The 25,039-nt window shown below is 48.9% G+C and overlaps 1 long non-coding RNA gene across 5 annotated transcripts in view; it reads right to left on the bottom strand.

Annotated features, from left to right (window-relative positions):
- LOC144753476 (uncharacterized) overlaps positions 1-25,039 on the bottom strand; it is a 485,329-nt gene that overhangs the window by 433,702 nt on the left and 26,588 nt on the right. The window contains exon 1 of one of the 5 annotated variants that reach the window (XR_013594379.1): positions 3,096-3,195. The exons of the other annotated variants lie outside the window; for them this stretch is intronic. This is a non-coding gene — a long non-coding RNA (uncharacterized LOC144753476). Of the gene's footprint in view, positions 1-3,095; positions 3,196-25,039 lie in introns of those variants that run through there. 5 annotated transcript variants of the gene reach the window in all.

Genomic DNA, 25,039 nt, shown 5'->3' with positions numbered 1-25,039 from the left:
GACTCACAGATGAGGATTTTGGTGAGAGCCACTTGCTAGGTAAATGCATGGCTTTCAAACACACAATCAGTAAACGTCTGAAGTAGCAGGACAGTGTTTAACCTAATTCTTGTCACCCTTCAGGTGACGGTGTGTATGCTGTATGTGACTACATCCTGACTACGTACCTGAATCCAGCCACTGCATGGGAGCAGAGGTACAACAGCACCCACAGAGCCATCCGCTGTGCCATTGAGAGAACATTTGGAATCCTTAAGAGCTGTTTCCGCTGCCTACATAAGATTTGAGGAGCGCTACAGTACAACTCTGAGACATGCTGCAAAATCGTGGTCACATGTGCCATGCTACACAACAACGCCACCAAGAAAGGCACCCCAGTGGAGCTCACAGATTCCAACTCATCAGATGAGGAGGGGCCAGCTCCACGATGCAGGCCAGCCGGTGGTGTTGGGGCGGCTGCTGGGCGCCAGAGACGACATGAGATGACACAGAACTATTTCTAGGTGAGTAATGATGACACAATGCGACCGATTGGTGCAAAACTGTGTTTTTTATTTCCTTTGGTGCAGGAACATATGTGTCACACAGCCTGACGTGCACCTAATGTGAGTCCCAACCTACAGTGCTATGGCTCATACATGAGTCAAGATGCAATGTGTTGCGTCACCCATTGCCATGTGCCACTGATACTACTTAATCTCCTGCGGGCACGGCCTGTTCCCCCACGCTCAAGATGCCCACTGCCTTCACTTGAGTCATTGGGTGTTCTCCCCTGCTGCGCACTCCGCCGTCTGTCCTGGGGAATAGGTGGAGTGATGCTGCTCCTGCTGGACTGATCCTCACTCTCCAATGAGGTCAGGGGTCCTGTGCCACCTGTGGCTGCTGCCCGCAGCTGGTCCACGGCATGTGTAACCTGCACCAGGCCCTTGGCCACATCCTGGCAGCAGTGAGCCATTTCATGCTGCATGCTAACACAGCGACGTGCCAGCAGGGACGTGGCAGTAGACAGGCGGTTCACAGCTTTGTTGTACATGTTCAGCCGGCTGTGTAGACGTTGTCTCTCCCTGCGCCTGTCTGCCTGGTCTCTCCTCATCTCTCTACACAGTCCTTCTAGTGCACCTGTCATGCCCATGAAACCATCCCTTATCTCGGTCATGTTGTGGTTGTGTGCGGCAAACTAGCGCTGGATTGACCTTAATGCTTTTGCTTGCAGGTGCTGGACTTTAACCATGGTGCCTTCAAGCCCTGCAAACACTGTGTCTTCACCTATGGTAGCTGCGCTGGTGGACGGCCATGCCCTGCGCCTGGAAAAACGTCCTTCACTAGGATGGACAGGGGACTGTGCGGTGTGCTGTACTACACACTGGCCCTGGACTGGCTGGGCTTCTCCACTTGTGTCCTGTGGTCCTGCCTCCAGCAGTGGGATTGGTGGCACTATGAGGTGCCGTCTGCATGGAACAGGGATTGCTGGTCTGCCTTCCTCCTACTCCTCTTGCCCTGACTGGTCTTCAGTGTTGGATGCATCCTCCCCTTCTGCAATTGATTCCTGTGTTTCAGGTGGTGCTGTGAATGTAAATGCACACAGCCATTTGGGGTCCTGCCTCACATTGGTAATGCAATACAGTTCTCAGATTTTGAGTTAAATGAGTCTATTTATCTGCTTTTTGCCTTTCCTGAATTACTCATCCTGATTCTACCTTGCTGTGTCTCACTGCTCCACTGTTTGGTGCATGTGACTACATCTCCCAAAATGCATTGCTGGGTGAGCTTGTTAACATGTACTGGAGTTGCATTCATGTTTAGTGTCTGAGGTTTTTCCTGAGTATGTGTGAGGTGGTGATGAATCAGGGGAGTAATGGCATGCATCTTACCTTGTCTGGTGTTTGGGGGGTCGGAGCTGTCCAGGTCAGCCACGCCACTGACACTCTCAGGCTGAAGGGTGTCCTCCACCGACTCCTCAAGGTGCGTAGACTCAGTTGCAGTGGATGTTCCACCACCAGTCTTCTTTGCCTCTGCCAACCTTCTTGCCACTTTTCCTTTGCTCTTTGGCGCATCTCGTACCACCTTTTGCGGAGGTCCTCCACAGTGTGGTGGGTCACGCCGATGGCATTCACCTTCTCCTGGATTTCAAGCAAGATTTTCCTTTTACGTGCCTTTGGCTTACATGGGAATTTCTTCCCCAACAGGAGCTCATGGCTGATTGCCAATCCCTGTATGAGCACCTCCAGCTCCCTCTCGCTGAACTTCTGCTTCCTCTTTCTGACATTCTCCTCCTGCTGCTTCTCTTTATCCTGGGAATCTATTTCTCCTTCTCTCAGTTGCAGTGCACAATTCTCCCCCTCTCCGCCCAATCTCTCACTCAGCTTCTGGCAATCAGGTGCAGCATGGGCAGTCACACTTCCTGGTTGTGATGTCATCAAGCTGCACCTGAATTGCCAATCCTCTAAATTGCGATTCCTTATTTGTGATTTTGCAAATAAGGAATCGCAATAAAGATATTTGCATTATTATTCTGCAAATTTTTTGGACTCGCTAAAGTTTTGCCATATTTTATTTACATCAAGTTTTGCGATTCTCAAAATGCGATTCGCAAAAAATCGCATTTTGAGAATCGCAAAAACCTATTTTGATACATATGGCCCCAAGTCATTACTGAGCCTTGTAGTTCTACAATGAATACCTCTTTTTCCAGTGTTAAAACCTGACAGATTGTATAGAACAGTTTTAGACTACAGAAAACAAAATTCACACACACTTATACTATTCAAAACACTTTCAGTACACGACTCATGAATAATTTGGATAGGAAAAACCCTTGACATTTCCAATTGGTTATTCAGTCAAAACATAGCTTACTCATTTAAGACATATAAATCCTGTTTTGAACGATTGCCAATGGGCCATAAGAATTGTTGTAATTAATTTGCAGCACGCATAAAGGAGATCTTACAGGAAGATCTCAAAGCGCCATCTTTTATTTACTATATTCATAATACAATGACTTAAAACAACACCGGACTAGGGTGGACCAGATAGTGATGATACTGACCACACATGGTTACAAAATTAATCAAAAGAACTCTAAAAGCACTTACTTGGGGTGTGATTTTCCTCGGATTGAAACTCACCGGTGAGAGTAAGGATTTAGCAGCAGACATCCTATAGAAGTGTGCTACCTTGGATCCTCCAAATACCTAAAGGAAGATACAAGCCCTGATTGGATTCTTTAACTTCAGAAGCACTGACTTGCCACATTATGCTGCGTAAGTGAAGCCCTTGTACGCCTTGATTTCTCCAAAGTGTTCAGAAAAATACTGGATGGAAAAACACACAGCTTTCTTCCTTGGACTTCAAGCAGACATGTTAGAAACAAAATATTTAAACCTAGGTAATAGAAGTGTTTCTAGTTCCACAGGCTACACATATGAAGTTTACAATAAGGGGCAGACAGTTCCTCTTGCTTACAAATCACATTTGTATTCTACAGTCGACGCACGTTTCACTTCCTTAGAAAAATTCTTACTATGGGACTGAAGGGTATTTTGAAAGAGTACATGTCACCAAAGGAAAAATTAATAATTATAGTCTCTTGTATTCCTTCATTAGAAGCAGTGAAAAAAAGCAAGGATGCCTACTGTTCGCACTTTACACCTGTGTTGAGTGCAGTGGGCCAGTGCATTAAGTGTGAATGAGGTACAATTTGAGTGCGATCCAACTACTTCCACACAAGATGTTTTGCAATACACACAAAATATATCACAATCTTCTAATATTTTACCCATTGAAGTCTACAAAAGTGTATTCTACACGGATGGCTCTGCCAAACTGCTGTTGGTACTAAGCAAAAATGCTCCATGCCTATGGATGCTGTGCAGGGAATTTAAAAAAAGATACAATTTAAGCCACTGCATACACGCAACAAACCTTTAGTTGATTGCACACAGTTTGCAGAAATACATGACTTTTTACTTGAACTACAGAAGGCTGATTTTTCACTTCCCACATTAACAATGTTGGATTCATCCTTCTGCGTCAAGGGTAAAATGTTGATTTGGCACATTCACACCTGAACGGATTAAAGAAATCAAGATGGAAATTAATTTAAAATATACTGCTTGGGGAAAAGGTGGATGTTTTACAAGGCAAGCTTCCTTTTGTCCATGTCCCACATACCATGGCCTATAAAAGGAATGGAATTCTGGAACTGAGCAGCCGACTTGGCCACAAAGACAACGGTTCATACTTTCAAAGTAGCAGCGGTAACTAAATTTCAAACTAGGACTGAAGTGTTGTAAGTCGTGCTACTGCAGGCTGTCCCCCGCGTTTGTTGTGTTGTTTTAAAAATTACCTGCTCACCTTGGAAACACTTTTTTAATTTTGCTCACTTCCTCGCTGCTTGCCTCCCGCTCCGGCCCCGGTCCACCGCAGCTGCCTGCAGTTTGTGTGGAGGGCGGACCGGAAGAGCGAGACACGCCCCCTGCCTGAAACCTACAAAGGGCACTCAGCCCAGGGACGCGCGACTGAGTTGTTGTAAGTCGTGCTACTGCCGGCTGTGCCCCGCGTTTGTTGTGTTGTTTTAAAAATTACCTGCTCAACTTGGAAACACTGTTTTAATTTAGCTCACTTCCTCGCTGCTTGCCTCCCGCTCCGGCCCCGGTCCACCGCAGCTGCCTGCTGTTTGAGTGGAGGGCGGACCGGTAGAGCGAGACACACCCCTGTTATGCTCCCCCCAGGTTCGCCCCTTCCCGCCCAATGGGAGCACAAAAACCGGCTCCCACTTAGATCGCGCAGCGGACGCGCCGGCGGCGCGCCAAAGGCAAGCCCGTCTGCGCCGGTCCGTGCCCGACCGAGTCCAGGGGCCAAGGACCCTGGCCAATTCATTATTTATTCCTCCGAAGTGCTAAAATCATTGAGGCCCACAGTGGAATCTTGCCCTCCATTAGCGCCCATTACTCTTGGTCGCATCAAAACTAATGGTATCACCACCCCCCACATGGACTGCAACACTCCCACCGCCCCTTGTTCACACCCCCTGGCAGTCATTACTAGCGCCGACCTCACGCAAACCACCCTTCGCTTTAACTATCTTAACACGCGATACCTGGTAAAACATCAGCTAGACTTTTTCCTGCTGCTCATGTCGGACAAACCAGATGTCCTCCTCCTCACTGAGACATGGCTTACCCATGACTCTTTGCCCGATATCTTAGCCGCTCTCCCGGCTGACTACTACATATTGTCGACAAATCAGGCACCTGGGAAGGCAGGAGGAGGAGTGGCCGCTATCATTAACAAAACCCTCAAATTCACGACCTTGGCCCCCCTTGCACTCCCAGAAACTGAGAATTTGGTTATACAACTCAATATGGAGTCAGGTTCCCTTGCGCTAGTCCTTATCTATCGCCCTCCTAAGTCAGCACCTACTTTTCCTATGACCTTAAGCGAACAAATGGCCACGCTGGTGATCAACCACGATAAGGTGCTCTTGGTAAGGGACATGAACTACTGGTTCAACGACGCATCCGGAGGTCCACAGTGTGCCGAGTTATCTGAACTTTTATCTAACCTCAATTTAGTCCAACAAGTACTCACCCCCACCCATGAAGGGGGACACATTTTGGGCCACATATGGACCCATAACATTTCATTCCCTACCCCAGACATCCTGCCTTGCATTTGGTCAAATCATCATCTGATATAATTCACTATCCCCTCCACCATCCGCAAAAAAAAACACCCCGTTAGTGGGCGGGGAATCCAGGAAGTGGAACTCCTTAAATAAACCTGACTTTATCAAAACTCTGGAGAACTCAGCACCCTCCTTTTGCTGCGACGTCAACTCCATGGAGGGAAAAATTGCACATTGGCTCATATCTGCAAGTAACACTCACGCCCCCATCGTCAAATTCTCTTGCGCCCGCCACTCTGAGGCACACAAATGGTTCTCCCAGGACCTTAAGCAACAAAAACTTGAGCTGCGCCACACCGAGAGGAAATGGAGATCTAGTTACTCCACCAAAGACCGGGAGCATTTTGTCACCTCCCGTATAGAGTACAAAACTGCTCTCTCAACTACTAAAGCAGCCTATTTTTCCTTTAAATTACTCAATGCCCCCAATAAATCTAAAGAGATCTTTAAAATTGTTAACGACCTATGCAATGACACCGGAACCATGCTGACACAGACCCCCACGCAAGAGCTCTGTAATTCTTTAAACCACTTATTCCTCGATAAAATCTCTGCTATTAAAGCTACTCTCCCCAACACCTCTAACTGGGAACCTCCGGAAGACATCGCAAGAAACGAAAGCACTCTAGACACTCTTCAACCCATCGGTACTAAAACCTTAGCAGCACTCATGACCCGTGTTAAATCAGGCTCCCCTGATGACTGCTGTCCCCCGCATGTCTCCAAAGAGATATTCACCACCCTGCCCCAGAGCGTGCTTCCTTTTTTAAATGAGTCTCTGTCCCAAGGCAGGGTCCCTAGCGCTTTCAAGCATGCCACGGTCGTTCCCCTTCTAAAAAAGCCTGGGGTGGATCCTGGCAACCTTATCAACTACCGCCCCATATCCCTCTTACCCTTCCTCGCTAAAATCTTGGAAGCCCATGTTGTCAGCTGTGTGTCCAACTTCATGGAACGTTCGGATTACCTAGAACCAAACCAAGCCGGTTTCCGCCCAGCACACTCTACGGAGGCAGTGATTCTAGCGGTAATGGACACTCATAGGGCTTACGCAGACAGGGGCGAACATCAAGCGTTGGTGTTCCTGGATTTGTCGGCCGCGTTCGACACGGTTGACCACACTATCCTCCTAAACCGTGTCGAGCAGGCCGGCCTGCGAGGATCTGCCTTAGAATGGGTCAAATCTTTCCTTGCCGACCGCACCCAGGCAGTCAGGCTTGGAGAATTCACTGCCCACAAACTCCCTTCTACATGCGGGGTCCCACATGGCTCCTCTCTGTCCCCGCTGCTCTTCAATCTCTACCTCAGACCTCTGATTCACTCACTCAAAAACAGAAATATTACATTATTCAACTACGCCGACGACCTCCAGATCATCTTTTCCCTCAGCTCCCCCAACGCCGTAAGTGAGTTCCATTCCACCTTGCGCCACATCCAGCGCTGAATGGATATGAACCATTTGAAACTCAACCCAGGCAAGACAGAGCTGGTCTTGCCTGGCGACAGTAAGTCTAGCTGGGGCACGCATTTCTGGCCGCCTGAACTCGGGCTCACCCCGGCCCCCTCTTTTTCCGTGAAAAGCCTGGGGGTCACCATCGACGCCGACCTCTCGCTTTGCGGGCAGGTGGGCGCCGTGATTTCTTCCAACGTCTATCAGCTACGGAAAATAAGGAAAATCGCTCATCTGCTTACCCACTCTGCTCTGATTCAGGTGGTAATAGCATTAATACTCTCACGGCTCAACTTCTCCAATTCCATCTATCTTGGTCTACCTGCCGGTCTGCTAAAAAGGCTTCAAATGGTCCAAAATCAAGCAGCCAGACTGATATACAAACTACCTAAGCGGTCGTCCGCCAGGCCTTGCCTAGCACAACTCCATTGGCTCCCGATAGCCCATAGAGTGACCTTCAAGACTGGCTGCTTGGCCTTCAAGGCTATGCACGGCAACAGCCCCAAATTTATCAGCTGCAGGCTCACCAAATACACCCCGAGGCGCAGCCTCTGCTCAGCCTACCACCTCCTGCTCACCACCTCGTCTTTCAGGCGGAAATGTCTGGGTGGCTGCAGCTTCTCCCATCTTCAGTTTCCAGCACCATGAAACCCTGGACTGTACGTGCGCTTAATAAATACACCTGTATTGAGTGCAGTGGGCCACTGTATTAAGTGTGAATGAGGTACAATTTGAGTATGATCCAACTATTTCCACACAATAATTTTTGCAATACACACAAAATATATCACAGTCTTCAAATATTTTACCCATTGAAGTCTACAAAAGCGTATTCTACACGGATGGCTCTGCCAAACTGTAGTTGGTACTAAGGAAAAATGCTCCATGGCTAAGGCTGCTGTGCAGGGAAGTTTAAAAAAGAGACAATTTAAGCCGCTGCATACATGCAACGAACCTTTAGTTGATTGCACATTACAGTTTGCAGAAAGACATGACTTGTTACTTGAACTACAGAAGGCTGATTTTTCACTTCCCACATTAACAATGTTGGATTCATCCTTCTGCGTCAAGAGTAAAATGTTGATTTGGCACATTCTCACCTGAACGGATTAAAGAAATCAAGATGGAAATTATTTAAAAATATACTGCTTGGGGAAAAGGTGGATGTTTTATAAGGCAAGCTTCAGTTAGTCCATGTCCAACATACCATGGCCTAAAAAAGGAAAGGAATTCTGGAATTGTGCAGCCGACTTAGCCACAAAGACAACGGTTCATACTTTCAAAGTAGCAGCTGTAACTAGATTTCAAACTAGGATTGACACAGATATTTTAGCAGCAAAACAAGCAGTAGCCATGGGTGAGAAGCTCCCAGGCAACTTACACCCTCAGTCAAGATAATATTTCAATGGTTTCCTTATCCAGATTGAGAGACAGACAAATCCATATTTGCAGATTAGATTAGATCTAACTAAAACAGCTACAACATTACATGGGGAGTTAGCTTCTGCACAGGTTGGCATGAGTGCCACAGTAGCCATGATCCAGTAAAGATACCGGAGGCCACACTTCCCTAAAAAAAGTAAAAACTATACGTGGCAATGTGATATTTGCTTACAAGTCAAACATTCCAGCATTTCAAGTCCGGTGCAGACTCCCCTTACAATCTCAAATCACCGGATGGGGCTAATTTTCTTCTATTATATTGGGCCAATCAACCCAGCAAACCAATAGAAGTATAGATTAACTATTGATTCATGCTCCAGATTCCTGTGGGTTTGTCCATAAAGAAATGCTGATGCTCAAGTGGTCATAAAAGACTTGCAGTGCTTGGTAGCAATGAGTGCAGTTTATACCTTTCATTCAAACAATGGTCCTGCGTTCACCACAAAGGTATTCAGGGATACTATGTCTACTCTGGGAGCATGTCTGAATCACTCGTACCAGTTTCGCATGGAAAGCAACGGGTTAATGGAGAGTGCCAACAGTATGTTTAAGCAAGCCTTGACCCGCTAGGGTATTAAGTATAGGACTGAATTGGCTACATAATCCTTATGGAGTTCAAAGAGCATTAAATAGTTTCTCTAGAAGACAATTGGGTAGTCGCACTCCACAATGCTGTCTCCACTAACTGACGAGAAGCTGGGCCAGAGAGTACCGAACTGTTTTGGGCTGGACACACAAATGCAGTATAAATATTGGCGCCCAGACCTTTAGAACTCTCTTGGATCAAGGAACCTGCCAAGAAGAAGGGCTGGAGAAGCTGTGAGGAGGAACTACCACTTTGCTGTGTGCTTTGCTCTGTTGGACTGCAGTAGTTGCTTCTCTCTTGGGCTTTCTGCAACTTCTTTGTGTGAGTTATTATAAGGGATGGAGGTAGAGCTTGCCCCCCTTTTCAAGAAGTCTCAGGTACAGCAAAGACTTTAAGTTCATCTGCTATTAGCACTGGGAAATGAGTGTTCTGTGGTGTAACAGAAGAAAAGGCGGATGCTGGCTCTTTGGCGCTAAACGTGAGGTTACCAACACACTGCGTTTACAAAGGTACTGTTTTGCGGGTCTTCCCAACATCGTACGTGCCCCCGCAACGAAGTGGTCAGCCAGAATTGTTTGGTTTTGTTGTTCACGGTGCTTTGATAGCCCCGGACGAAGCTATCGACTTCAAGGAATTGTATTTCAAGTATATTTTCGAGCATTAAGATTTCTGAGAACTGTATGGTGGATTTTTATCATTTTTGGTCTTGTTTGCACAGTTAAAATATTGGTTATTTTTCTAAAAATGGTGTGGTGTCCTTTTGTAGTGTTATCATCGTATTACTGTTGGTTATTTGCAAATGCTTTACACACTGCCTCTGAGATAAGCCTGACTGCTCATGCCAAGCTGTCATGGGGTGAGCAGAGGTTATTTTAGTGGTGTATCCCCCTTATCCTGACTAGAAGGAAGGGTTCCTATTTGGACAAAGGTGCAAACCATTGCCCACTAGAGACGCCCATTTCTAACACCTATGATCCAGCCTCTTGGAATCCCTGTCCAGGGGTGGGAAAGAGAACGCACTCTGTGATGTAGAGGCTTGGACCACCAAGCTCTCAGGGTTAGGGTGAGTGATGAAGAAATTTGGGTCAAATGGTGCAGGGCGATGGCGGCGGGCCGCTGTCCTATTCACAGGAGCCCCTGTGCTGGGTTTGGACCAGGTCCCTAGAAAGACATTGGTCAAGACCTCATTAAAAGGCAGGAGGGGTTCCAAGGAAGAGACCTCTGTCAATGTCAAGCTGTTCATCTTGACTACCACAGGAGGGGGCTAAAGGTCCAGGACCTCACTAGCCCTTCGCACCACCACAGCATATAATGCTCTCTCCTCCTTAACCACGGTGGGGGGGGGGGAAGCAGACCAGAATCTGGAGAAATGTCCAGTTGATTGGCCTCATCCAATTCATCATACCAGTCCATGTCTTGCTCTGGCTGGTTTTGTAAAGGCTCCAGCGACCCCTTCCAATCATCCTCCGCACTTAGCCCTTCAGAATATGGCTGAGAAACCTACCTAGGACCAAAGGGTTCTGCCTGCGCCGGAATCGGTGTCGGTATGCACCAATCTGGCTCCGGTTTGCCAGGATGAGAATTGGGCTGAAGCTGCGGTAGGCACCAGCAGCATCTGGAGTCTTGTTATGGGGCCAGACACCTGGGAAGGTCGCAGTGGCATGACCAGCATCAGTCCTGATCCATTACTGGATCTATGGGGGTCATTGGCGCCACTGCGATGGAGCCCCCTCTGAGCTAGCGGGACACTAAGGCGTGCAAGCAGGAGCAGACTGCACAAATATGGGGCTCATGGCGGCATAGAATGCCTTGAGTTGGGTGGAAGTCTCTCCACTCCGAGTAAGGCAGAAAAGCGTAGAGCTGACCCAGGCACAGGTTGAGCCGAATGAGGACTAAAATGCTGAGACTCCTCCATCATGTCAGTTGACCGACATGGAGAAGTCAAAGCACACTTCAACTTCTTGTCTTTCTTTTGCCTCTTACCTGACCTACCCGATGACTTCGAGTGGGAGGACGAGGACTTGGAACTCCTGGTGCGGTGCCCAGACCTTCCTCTCGACCGGGACTGAGAACAAGACCTCTGGAGTGAATAAGGTGGTGCCAAGCACCAGACTGCAAGTAGCTTTAGGGACCTGTCACCAGCCCAAATACCACACACCACCAGCAGTGTAGTTGAAAAGGTTTTACTGTGTATGTGGGGCCGGGTGCATTCCATACACTACAGTCTCGGTCATGATAGTCCCCGTGCTCTTCTTCTCTTTTTGGCGTGTTCGCCTGGTCCCGGGCTTGGGTCTGCGTCGGGCTCTTTGTGTGTCGCGCATCCCCTCGGGACAAAGAGCAAGGAGAGGTAGTCAGTGACCTGATCCCTACCCTTACTACATGTGCGCTATCCCTCCCTTCTTAGGGTCCCCTTTTCCTCCCTTATAATCCTTGTGTTTCTCTCACACCATTCGGGGAGTGCGATTCAGAAAAGGGGTTCTCTGCCCATGTGGTGTTTTCGTTGTACACATATATACAGTGCCGTGACATGCTGCTTTTCTTCAGCTTGGTGGGGTCTTTATGCTGGTGTCTACCCTGCAGGCTTTCAACAGTGCATTAAGGAGGAGAAGGGGAAGGTTGAAGGCTCCCGCTCCCTCCCTTCTCCCGCTCTCCCTCCTTCGAACCCCGTGGGAATCCCCTAGGACCATCACAACCTCCCCGCCAATGTCCAGCCCTCCTCAGCACTTGCCTGGAGCCGTGACCCGTTGACAGTATCAGGGCCGAGTCGTCCTTTGGGACTTCCTCCGGGAACACGCCTTGGCTGTCCTCGAGGCTCCTGTCCTCCTCCACGGGTCCTCGGTGCTCCTCTGCTCCATCCTTTTTCCTTCGTCCTCCTTCAGTTGCTCCTCCTTCGACCGTCTCCAGCTCTGCTTCGTTGTCCACCTCTGTTCTTTTTTCTCAGTCGTTCGTCTCCTCCTCGCTCTCCACTCCCGATTTCTCCTCCTTCGACTCCAGCCTCCTCTCTCTTACCTCTTCCGGGTCTAGCCGTGTCGCAGGGCTCCACCACCCGACTTGTCCAGCGATGGCTGAAGTGGGAGGCATCCGGTGCCCCCGGGACACATAGGGTCGTACTCCTAGGAGGCCCCGTCACAGAGCCTCCTCACCAGGCATGGCCGATTGGGCCATGCAGAGGTGGCAGAGCGGGACAGGTAATCCACGTTGGTCTGGAAACGTCCTGGACAATGCGCCACCGGAAACGAGAAGGGTTGTAAGGCCAAGAACCAACGCAGAACCCTGGCGTTTGTGTCTTTGTGCCAAGCCAGCCAAACCAAGGGAGCATGGTCAGTCAAGAGGCGGAAAAGGCGCCCAAACAAGAAATTCTGAAGGGTCTGGATGGCCCATTTAATGGCCAAACACTCCTTTTCAATGGTGGAATACCTGGCCTCCCGGGGTAGCAGTTTACGACTGAGATAGACCAAGGGGTGTAGCCCACCGAGCCATCATCCTGGGAAAACACCGCCCGAGACCCCAGTCAGAATGGTCTATCTGCAGAGTAAAGTCCGTCTCAAAGTCAGGGAAGACAAGGACAGGGTTGCAACATAACAGGTCTTGAGTCGATGAAAGCTCTGAAGCTGTGAGGGGGTCCATTCTTCTGTGGTGTTGGGGCAGGTTTTTCTAAGCAGGTCAGTTAGCGGGGCAGCTTCTTCCGAAAACTGGGGAATGAACCGCTGGTAGTAGCCAACCAAACCCAATAAAGCCCTGATGCTCTTTTTGGTGGCTGAAGATGTGAAGGACCTGATGGCGTCTACTTTATCTACCTGTGGTCGTATCTGGCCATCTTGGATGTGATACCCCAGATAACGTATGGCATTGGTGGCCAGCATACATTTGTCGAGGTTCGCCGTCAGTCCTGCTTGTCGAAGGCTAGTTAGTGTGGCCCCTAGGTGTGTGAGGTGTTGGCTCCATGAGCGGCTGTAAATGACAATGTCATCCAGATAGGCGGAGGGCGTAGGACTGGTGGGGTCTTAACACCACGTCCATGAGTCATTGGAATATGGCTGGGGCTCCATGGAGGCCAAAGGGAAAGACTTTGAAGTGGTATAAACCTGAAGGCGTGGCAAACGCTGTTATCTCCCGGGCCTGGGGGGTTAGTGTTATTTGCCAGTACCGCTTCATCAAATCGAGCACTGTCAGATATTTGGCGGTGCCCAGTCTCTCAATCATTTCGTCCACCCTCGGCATTGGGTAGGAGTCAAAGCGGGAACAATAGTTTAACCTCCTATAGTCCACACAGAACATCACCGTGCCGTTGGGTTTGGGTACTAGCATGATCGGAGAACACCACGGGCTTTGGGAGGGCTCTATGATGTTATTATGGGGCATGTCCTCATCCATGATGATATCATGTTGTACTAGGGGGGTCCTCCCTGGTTTGGGTGAAAAGACGTCACGGAAGTCATGTACCAGGGAGAGGAGGTCCTCCTTCTGCTCGAACAGTAACTGTGAGCCCCTAGGGATGGAGCCGGAATAGTGTAATGTGTCTCCCTGCGGCAACATTATGGACAGGGGTTGACTGTCAGAGATGAGCAGGTTGGTATTCTCGGGTGGTGAACCCATCTCTTGAACAGGTTTACATGGTATATCTGCACTTTACTCCCTGTATGAGGGACCGCTAGCTGGTAGGTGATGGGCGTTATCTGGTCCTTTACCATGAAAGGGCCTTGCCATTTGGCCAAGAGTTTATTTTCTGTGGAGGGGAGGAGAAGGAGAACCCGGTCCCCAACCGTGAACTGTCTCAGCTTTGTTTTTTGGTCATACCCCTTTTCGTTTACGTTGTTGGGCGGAGTCTAGGTTCTCTCGTACCTCCTTCCACAGGGTTGTCAATCTGTCTTTGAGTGTTGATGCATAGTCAAGCAGGAACTTCCCTTCGTCCTTTTCCCCCTCCCACTTTTCCGCTGCCATATCAAAAAGGGTTTGTGGTTTCCTCCCGAATACCAATTCACACGGTATGTAACTCATGGAAGACAGGGCGTGTGTCCTACTAGCAAACAGGGTAAGCGGTTACTGTGTATCCCAGTCCCTTTCTGTATCTGACACTGTTTTCATTAGGATGTTTTTGATGGTCTGGTTGTATCTCTCGACCAGGCCATCTGTCTGGGGGTGGTATACGGAAGTGCGTATCTGTCGCACCCCCAGGAGCTTACAGATCTGAGCCATGAACCGTGACATAAAGGGGGTTCCCTGGTCCATTAATAGCTCCTGAGGGAACCCAACCCTACTGAAGAAGCCTACCATGGCTTGTGCTACGTTGCTAGTGGTCATGTTGGTAAGCGGGATGGCTTCCGTGTATCTTGTAGCATAGTCCACCAGTACCAGTATGTACTGGTACCCCCTTGCTGACGTGACTAGAGGGCCCACTGGGTCCATCCTTACCCTGGAGAAAGGGACCTCGATTATGGGGAGGGGATATAACGGAGCCCTGGGTGTGTGTGATGGATTGTGTAGCTGGCAGTGGGAGCAGGCCGCACAGAACGTCTGTATGTCTGCGAAGACCCCTGGCCAATAAAACCTCCACAGGAGGTACTCCTCGGTTTTTTTCATGTCCATAATGTCCCCCACCCGCCTGGTTGTGGGCGAGGACAAGAACCTGGCTATGGAAAGGAAGGGGAAGAAGGAGCTGCTTAACGGTTTTGGAGGGCTTTTTTACCCTCCTGTATAATAAACCCTTTGAGATAAAAAAACAGGGGCCTACCTGATTGTTTTCCTCTGTCACCATGTGGGCCCATGCGTTCCACAGGGTGGGATCCCCCCACTTGGCCACACTGAAACTATGCTGCTCTCTTGGCTCTTCGTCTGCAGCTGAGAAGGCAGAAGGAGGGTTAATTAGCCCATTCAATACCACTGTTCGATTATGTGCCCTTTTTTACCTGCAGGTTTTTTTGGTCTTATGCATACACCCTTCTATGTGCTTGGTGGAAAACGGGACCTCCCTCAACCATGTCACCCCCTCCTTTTCTCTGATCGCCCTGGAAAGGAGGGCGGGGAACTCAGCGAAGTCCGTGCCGATGATCATGTCTTCGACCAGACGGAGTATGCCTTCCACTCGGATAGGTCTTTCCTCGTTCTCATTCTCCAGGCATACAACAGCCATGGGGTAGGTGTTCTGGTCCCCGTGTACACACGTGATGGAAACCTTCTCCCCCTTCTGCCACTGGTGGCTGAGTATGCGTTCCTGTGTAAGGACAGAATGACGGCAACTGGAGTCGATAAGGACTTTGGTCTCAATGTCGTTCACTGGGAGGCACAGGTGCTATGTCTCCTTTCCCTCTCCTGCCCAGAGCACTTGTCCCCTTGTATTTCCTACCTCCATCAGCTCTGTTGGCAGTTACGAGCTATGTGACCCCAGTCAGCGCAGTGGGAGCACTGGGGTCCATGTCCACTCTCCCCGGTTGCTGGTCAAAGAAGCAGCCAATGGTCGATGAGCGGTCTGGGAGAGGGGCTTGAGGGAGCCAGGGTGGAGAACCTCCATCTGTGGACTAGCTGGGTTGGTATGCACAGTGTAAAGGCCCTCTGTTCTGGTACAATTTGATAGGCACAAGCCAGGTCAATGGCGCTGGAGAACGTTAAGCCTGGATGTTGTTTGACCCATACTCAGGTGGCAGTTGGAAGTCCTTCCAGGAATTGTTCTAGCAGTATACGATCCATAATGTCCTCCATAGTGGAGGAGTTGGGTTGTAACCAATGTGTCCCCAAGTCCTGAATGCAATAGTAGAAGGCGCGGGGATTGTCCTTTGGTAGCCAGTTTTCTTTCCGGAACTTAGCGCAGTAGTGTACCTGATCGTACCCCAGCCTCTCTAGGATCGTCTTCTTGATAACATCATATGGTGTGGTACTTGCCGGATTGGCTGCCTGGTAGGCCGACTGCAAATTCCCCCAATAGTAGGGATGCTACGTACTGTCCCCATCTTTCAACTGGCCACTGAGCTGTGCTAGCCATCTTCTCAAAGATGGTAAAAAAAAAGTCTGGGTCTTCCCCAGTCTAGTACTTTTGCAGTACAGAGCTGGGGACATTAGGGTGGACCTTACTGCTGGCTATGGTGTCAGTCAGGCACTGGATGGCCGAGTCATGTACTGCCTGATTCTGTGCTGTGAGGATGGCCTGATCCTGCAAAGCCGCTTGTAGGTGTTCCCGGTCCTTGTGGGCCTCTGTAGTCTGTCCCTCCACTACCAGCTGTAGGTGCCTTTGTCCTTCGGCCAAAATAATTACAAAAAGGGGGTGGTGATGGACAGAGTATCTGAGTTAATCAGAACACTCCTACCCAGTCAACAGATCAGGGCTTGATCCATCACCGTTTTTTAGCTCACTGCACCATCCCAGTTCAGAACCTGGCTATATGCAAATTAGTCTGTCCCTGGCCCAGTGCATCATGGGAACAGGGCAGACCAAACTACCAAGCCAATTATTCAGCTGCTTAATCATATCGTCCAGGCAGATGGTCTGCATCATTGTACGTCTTTTCCTTCTAATTGGGGTATAGAGATCCTACTTCTGACACCACGTGTCACCGGCCCAAATACCACACACCACCAGCAGTGTAGTTGAAAAGGTTTTATTGTGCATGTAGGGCCGGGTGCGGTCCGTACACTACAGTCCTGGTCGTGATTGTCCCTGTGTTCTTCTTCTCTTTTTGGCGTGTTCCCCTGATCCCAGGCTTGGGTCTGCTTCAGGCTCTTTGGGCATTGCGCGTCCCCTCGGGAAAAACAGCAAGGAGAGGTAGTCAGTGACCTGATCCCTACCCTTCCTACATGTGCGTTATCCCTCCTGTTGGACCTGGCCCGTTTTGGCAGGTTCACCCCGAAACTTTTTGCTTTTTCCTAGCCTGTTTCTGGAACCTGGGTTGGTGATTTTAGGCCTCTGCGCACTTTTTCACTGTGGTACAGTGTAAAGTGCGTGTGCTCTCTGTGTATGTGTGGTGAGTGACCTGCCCTCCCATAGGAATGAATGGGGAATATGTATGCCCATGGTAGTTCCTGATGTGTGGGGAGTGCAGGATCGAGTTTGATATGTGCGAACTCGTGAGATTGAATGCTGCGTAATGGTGTATGCGGTATGGTTGTGTCTAGTCTAGAAGTGCCACTTTTAAAAGTTGGCATATTTGTGTAATTTGTGCCTGGCGTGTGATTGGCTGGTGAGCCTGGCCCAGGAGTGCCTGGGCCTGCTTGTGGATTGACTGTCTGGTTTGAGTGTGACAGGGGCTGCAGAGCCCCCAGGAGGTTGTCTTAGTCAGCCCGTGGATGAAAGGCAGCATCTGCTGCCAGGGAAGTGGGTGGAGATTGCACCTGATAGTGAATGAGGCTGTGCCTGCCTGCCACAATTCTGGCTCCACCTCCCCGCTGGGCGACTGTCACCTCTGTCCCTGATACTGAAAGGACTTCCCTATAACCAGTTCTAGCTGGTTCTCACACTGCCTGCACAAAGACTTCAAAGACTTTTCTGTGTATAAGAAGGGGCTGTGTCCCCTTCCAAAATGTTCTTGTTTTTGGACTTGAATCTGCCAGGGGCGTGCTGCTGCTTGGGCTCAGGGGAATCCCTGGGCCTTGCCCAGCCCCTGGACACCTGATGGACTTTCCTGGACTCTTGGGGGACCCCTCTGCCTTGCTTGGGCTGATGGGGGGACTTGGCTTTGCCCCCTGGGAATCTCTGGGACCTTTTTGCAGCATGGAGAAGCTGCATTTTCCTGCAGGAAGCGCTGTGCTTCCCCCTGAGCGCCTGGGAGCGCTCTGCCTCTTTCCTAGCGCTTGAGAGCGCTTTATTTTGGACCCGTAGCGAGCGTGAGGTTTTGCAGGTGCCACCCTGCTTCATGCCCGATATCGTTATGCTTTATTTTACGGGTGCCACCCCGTTTATTTCATTAATTAACAGGTGCTCACCCCGTTTCTACTTTTATTTGTGAAACCGAGGGTGCCCACCCCTCATTTTGGCCCTTGAAATCACCGCCGAGGCCCGAGCCGTTTGGACAATGGCCGCCGGAGAGCCGCGCTGCGATTGGTGGGCCGCGGGGGGCCCGCCCTGGAAGGCCGCGCTCTGATTGGGCCGTTGCTGAGGGCCTGGCTGGGGAGCCGCGCTCTGGTTGGCTGATCCCCGCCATAGATGCTGCCGCGTCAAGAAGGGCTCGTCCAGGAGCCGCGCTGGGATTGGTCCAGCGCTAGCCTCCTGTCCCGAGAGGTGCCGCCACTGGAGAAGTCCTCCATCCAGCCTGGAAGCGCCGCGTGACTGCCCGTCCGCACAGAGGAGCCCCCGGCGAGTGACGCCCGTAGTGAGGAAGGGCTGGGGGGGGCTCCGCATTGCTGTATGGTGGTGCCGCTTCGAGGCACTGAGTAAGGGCGGCCCCGAATGGCAGCGGGTCGCCCCACCGTGGTTACAGAGCCCGCGAGGGGCTCTTGAGGGCCCGCATTACTGTATGTTGGTGCCGCTTCGAGGCACTGAGTAAGGGCGGCCCCGAATGGCAGTGGGTCGCCCCACCGTGGTTACAGAGCCCGCGAGGGGCTCTTGAGGGCCCGCATTGCTGTCCGTTATTAAGGGGCATTTGATATTTAGAGTCCCGAAGGGCTCACCGCCCACATGATGTTTAGAGTCCAGTGAGGCTCTTGGGTGACACCAGTGCAAGAGCCTATGTGGCTCCAACGTGGACGTATGTGTTTGGAGAGCCTGTGTGGCTCCAACCCCTGCGGCGCAGTTTTTCTAGTGCCAGTGAGAGCCCTTGCCGCAGTTTTGAAGTTCCCAGCTGCCCAGCAATTAGTGGGCAGCTGCACCGTTTAGGCGCTTGGGATTGTCTACAGGTGCCCAGCAAGTAGTGGGCACCTGCACCGTTTAGGCCCCTGACATTGAGACACAGGGCGTCTTAGCCCCAACAAGGCCAGTTGGCCTAGGGACTGCCACAGGTGGTGGCTTATGTAGGTTTTGCGCAATTGTGTGGTTATTCCTGCACCTCTGAATGTTTTTAGACATCATGTGATTTCTGCGCTATTGTATTGTTGTGGTACCTCTGAATGTATTTTTTATTGCATCATGTGCTTTGTTCTTAACACCGCTGAATGTGTAGTTTTATGCATCATGTGTTTCCCTTTACTACTCCTCTGAATGTATATTTATGCATCATGGGTAATGTGTTCTTTCCTAGACCCCTAAACGCTGTGTGATACTTAGGTGGTTTTCCTTTACTACTCCTCTGAATGTGTTTCATACATCATGGGTAATGTGTTCTTGCTTATACCCCTAATTGTATTTTATTCTTAGGTGGTTGTTCTTTTTAGTACAGGTGGTCCTAGTGAGGTCCTGGTCCCCTGCGTGACATTCTCCTAAGGTGTTTAGGGTTGCGTAGGTGGTACTTACCTGTTCCCAGTAGTTACTGGATGTGATTTATAACTGTTATTTTATATCCTTTTATTCTAATTTCTGACAGTATTTCTATTTCTAAAAGTGCTGATTATGACAGTGGCCCATGTGTCCCTGTCCTGTGTAAATAATCCCATGTGAATATTCCCCGTGCCCGTTGGCACAATGTATATGTGTGATTCTATCTGATATGTTTTGACAATACAAAAGTTTTTTTGATATAACCTTGTGTGGAGTTCCTTTTGTGGTGTGCCTAGTATGTTGTTGCTGTTGTATGCTGGCGCAAATGCTTTACACATTGCCTCCGAGTTTAGCCTCACTGCTTGTGCCAAGCTACCAAGGGGGTGAGCAGGGGTTATCTTGGCGTGTGACTTCCTTGCCCTGACTAGAATGGTGGTTTCTGCCTGGCTTTGGCGTCAGCCTTAGCTACCAGAAATAGCCAGTTCTAACACCCCCCTTCTTGGGTTCCCCTGCCCCTCTCATCATAGCCAGTGAGGGTCATTGGTGTTTCTCTCACACCATTCGGGGAGTGCCGATTCCGAAAAGGGGTTCTCTGCCTTTGTGGTGTTTTTGTTTTGCTCATATATACAGTGTTGTGACGTGTCGCTTTTTCTTCAGCTTGGTGGGGACTTTGTGCTGGTGTCTAACCTACAGGTTTTCAACAGTGCATTTAGAAGGTGAAGGGGAAGGGTGAAAGCTCCCGCTCCCTCCCTTCTCCTGCTCTCCCGCCTTCGAGCCCTGTGGGAATCCCCTGGGACCACCACCAGCCTCCCAGCCAATGTCCAGACCCCCTCAGCACTTGCATGAAGCCGTGAATCGTTGACAGGGTCACAGCCGAGTCATCCTCAGAGCCTTCCTCCGGGGACACTCCTCAGCTGTCCTCGAGGCTCCTGTCCTCCTCCATGGGTCCTTTGTACTCCTCTGCTCCATCCTTGTTCCTTTGTCCTCCTTCCAGCGTCTCCCGCTCTGCTTTGTTGTCCACCTCCGTTCTTTCTTCTCCATCGTTCATCTCCTCCTCGCTCTCCGCTCCCGTTTTCTCCTCCTTCAACATTGGTATCCTATCTGCTTCCTCTTCCGGGCACATAGGACCGCCCTCCGAGGAGGCCCCGTCACAGGATCACTCCCTCAAAGCTTTCGGAGCCATGGCCCTGCAGTCGGAGCACGACTTCGAGTTGTGGTCGTGCTCCAGACACCAAAGCCAAACCAGGTGAGAATTCGTTACTGACATTATGCGGTCACAGCAGCCACACGGCCTGAATCCAGAAGTCGTCTTGAACATCCTACACACCAAAATATGCTCGACAAAACATTGAAAAAAGACTGTCAAACAGTGACAGAGGGTAGCTCTCTTCACTGATCCGCGCTAACTGGCACAGAAAGAAAAACACTAAAGTCAGCGCACCGAGGTGGCGCCTATATAAGTGACACAGATGTCACAATGGCAGAGACGATGTTGATGTCACGTGGAGCAGACCAACGCCACCTCCCAGTAAGCATGGGTATTGCTCAAAGAAAAATCTTCCGGATCAAGTCTAATGCTTGGAGAATCCAAAGGTAAGGAATCTGCAGCTAGATGTCTCTGTCAGATACATCGAGATTATCAGCCAAATGTCCTGGACTCATCATGATGGAAAAAAGGCCCTGATATGCATCGTAACTAAGATGACTCCAATGAAAGGGAGCCTCTGTAAAGGAGTGAGGTGTGACTTTGACACAGAGATTGTGTCAACGATGTTTTGAGGTTCACCATCTTCTGGAAGTGGTCTTCAACCTACTGTGGTAAGCCCGTCTTCAAAAGCCAGTCATCGAGGTAGTGGAAATATGGTATCCCAACCTCCAAAGGTGTGCCAAGACTAATTCCATCCTTTTCATGGTCATCCAAGAGGCACTGGTTTGGTCGAAGGAGAGCATGACAAACGAAAATGCTCCTGGCCTATCTTGCACCGCAGATAACATCTTTGGGACTTCAGGATGGTTATATGAAATTACGCATTATGCAGGTTCAGGGCATTCCTACAGTTGCCCAGATCCAGGGTAGACAGAACTTTTGCTAATGTGCGCATACTGAATAGGCCCATCAGCAGGAAGTCATTCAGAGGGCATAAAGCTAAAATAGGACTCCATCCTTCTTCAGCACAAGGAAACAGAGGGAGTAACAACAAGTTGCTATTTGCGAGGCTAGAACCCTTTGGACAAGAGGAAGATATGGTGAGTCACAAAGGAATGGAAGGGCATAGCCCCGTTGAACAATCTGGAAGGCTCATTTGTTGGATGCAGGGATGTGGAATTCCTATAGCCTGAAGCCCAGGACATATTGTTAGGGGTTAAGATCAACAAGTTGTCATGTTTATTTTGTCCTTGGAACAAGTAGGCCCAATTCCATGCAGCACAAACCCCTTGGCTGCCAGATTACAGTACCACTTTATAAATTAGGAAAGGGCATTATCTGCAGTTAAGGTAATATTTGTGCCCATGTGTTAATGCTGTTCGAATTCGTATTCATGGTTCATTAATACAAATAATGTATTATTAGGGTGAGCACTCTAAGGAAATGTAAATTCAGACTGCACTACTGACAGTGGGTCTAGTATAAAAATGTGTACACACATTTACAAAGTTTAACAATATGAGGGTATATATAATGCTTCCAGGATGCTCTCTGATTAGTTGCAAATATATGTAAAAGCTTGAAAGCAAGATTTATGATTCTTTGCTTTCAAAATAAAATGTTCATCACACAAAATGCAACTAAGGAAAAAAGGTTTGGCTAAACTACTGTGAAATTTAGGTACCATTTCTTTGAAGCATCATTCAGTAAAATGTGTTGATGCATGCCAGTATTTCACAAAATTATTCATAATGGAAAATCAGTGTAACCAGTGTCAACAAAATCATAGGTAAACATGAAAATAAACAAGAATTGGAAAAGCGATAAGGTATGACATTGTGGGCAGCCTTTTGGTTTTGTCAATAAATGTCTTGTTTTTACATGGTTTTTGTAAAACTGCATTGTTGTGGGTGCTGCTGGACCCTCATCGCTCTAACAAACATTGGCAAAAACAAAAATATTTTTTGATCTCAAAAATCACACATTGCCACAGTTGTTCCTGGCACTGAACAAAACTACTTTGCATGCCGATATGCTCCTTGTGAAAAAGCAGGATGCTGCCATTCACAGTGAAGCAAGCCGGTTGATAGAGATAGAATTTTAATAAGAATAAAAGGTCTTGGTTAATGCCAGACCTAAATAGGGGCCCAATTCTTAAAGAAAGTCACAAAAGTGCACCCATGGCATATGTCATAGCTTTAGTGCAGTTATACGGCTTTCATGAATTCACAAGAATTTGCAGACATAGGTCAGGAAATCGTACTCCTGGAAAACATTTGTGAACTGCATTTTAGCTAGAGGAAATATGCATGTGTAGATTTGCTCATGCGAAAAATCTGTTGAGCAGTAACAAGTTCACTTTTCCACCAAACACTTTTCTCCCCTCAACCCTGGAAGAAATGTTACTTCTGCCCTCATCACGAGTAAATTTCCAACCTTTCTCTGTTTGGGAAAATATTAGAGACAAGCTGATGAAAACCCATAAAATATGCAGGTTAGTAGGTTTGCACAGAATCAGAAGGCCATTCTAACCATGGGGAACTATAATTTAATGCTACCTCCAGCCCCAGTATGTAGATCTGTGGAAAGAGGCCAAAATAAGGGAATTGCTAGTATTCAAAATTTAGTATGGTGTTAACTCTGGCATAATCAGAGAGGCTATTATTAGAGTACTTATATAATGAGACTGCTGCCATAATTTGTCGCTGCACTATATCGCACCAAAGGGACAAGTAGATTTATGAAGCAATCTGTCCCATGGACAGGTAGATATTTTATTAATTCCACACACCTGTGGATGTGATGCTTATCCACCCTTGGAGAAAATGTTCAAGTTGCCTTTCGACAGGGTGGCCGTGCACCACTAAAGGCAAGCAAAATAAATTTGGAGGCTGATGCTGCAGATATGGGAGACCAGGATGATAACTGTCTCTGGTAACCTGTACATTGTCTGCCCAAAACCCATCCAGGAGAGGACTGGCATATTTGCTGAAGGGTATGGGAACCTGGGACCGCCTGTGCAGCAAACATCTGTAATATATGTAAAAGGGACAAAATTGCTGGGAAAACTGTTTGGCAGGTTCCGAAAAGGCCCAAGGAACACACTGTGGCTCGGCTCTCCTTAAAGCTTTCCAGGCCCAACCCTGCCTTTTCACCAAACAGAAGAAACCTGTCAAAAGACATACCCATGATGAATTCCTTAACATCCCAGGGAAGCCCGCAGGCCTCATCCAATCGTGGTGAGAGAGCACCACACTGGTGCAGACTGCCTGCCTCAAGCAATAAGAAGTATCCAGGCCAGACCTAATTAGGTATTTTGCCGACTCTTGACCATCCTGAGTGGTTTGAGCCGGGGAGGCATGAAAGTCTTCAGTGGCCCAAGCTAAGATCTCTCTCAACATGTCAGAGAAACATGAGTATGTTGTCAAAGTAGACAACTGGCATTAACAGACCTCAAGTCTAGACTGGCCAAAGAGAACACCAGTTTTCAGAACGCCTTCATTCATGTTGATTCTCTGTATGAGTGTTGGTGTGGGGAATGAATTGTGGTTAACCTTAAACTACCAGACTTCCTAAAGTGGAATGTTGAGACAGAAAATCAGAGTCACCTATGGCACCTGGCAATCTATTTATGCACAGGAGGGCAAGAACAAGGCTTCAACCATGTGCCCATTAATGTGTCAGTAAGGGGTTTGTTGAATGGTAGAAAAAGCTCAAAAGAAGTCTTGCTAGGCTTTAACACCTCTGTGAGTACCTTAGCTGTTACTTACACAGAAGGAAGTTGTGGATCAAAAACCTCAGCTACACATCTAATCGCAACAGCAACAAAAGCCCTCTCCTCCATTAGCATTCTGGGGGACTAGAGAGGAATCACCCCAGTATCACAGGAACTATCCATCCCACTTGGCTCCTGTAAGTCGATACAGAATTTGTCATCAATGTCACAATGAGGGGAAAGTCATCCCCATCATCTCCACTGTCATCTCTAAAATGTTGGTAGAACACTTGAGGGTGACTCTATAGTAGAGGCAGTGTTCTATCTGAATCTGACTGTATGGAGACTAGGTGCAGCAAAATGGATGGTATGTTATACTATGTGCATTGTATAGCTCACAACTCACTCAGGAGGGCATCCTGGCACTAAAGCAGGAGCTGTATGGGCCTCGCCAAGGTCAGGATTAGGTGTACATCCAGGTCTCCAGTCTTTTGTGGAATTCAAGAACTAAGGAGAAGGCTCTGATGTTCAGGGGTCCGACATTCCAGGCTTTAGGATTGAGGTAGAAGAAGGAACTACCACAGGATCTGGTTCTGCGTATTGAAGTGTGCGAGTAGGGGTCTGGCTGAGGTGAGGAGAGGTGTCTGGAAAGTTTGTGGAAGCTTATGCAGTGTTG

This window comes from Lissotriton helveticus, chromosome 5_1 (genome assembly GCF_964261635.1).
Source record: "Lissotriton helveticus chromosome 5_1, aLisHel1.1, whole genome shotgun sequence".
Lineage (NCBI taxonomy): Eukaryota > Metazoa > Chordata > Amphibia > Caudata > Salamandridae > Lissotriton > Lissotriton helveticus.
The sequence above is the reverse complement of the archived record's forward strand: the minus strand, read 5'-3'. Positions and strand labels throughout refer to the sequence as shown.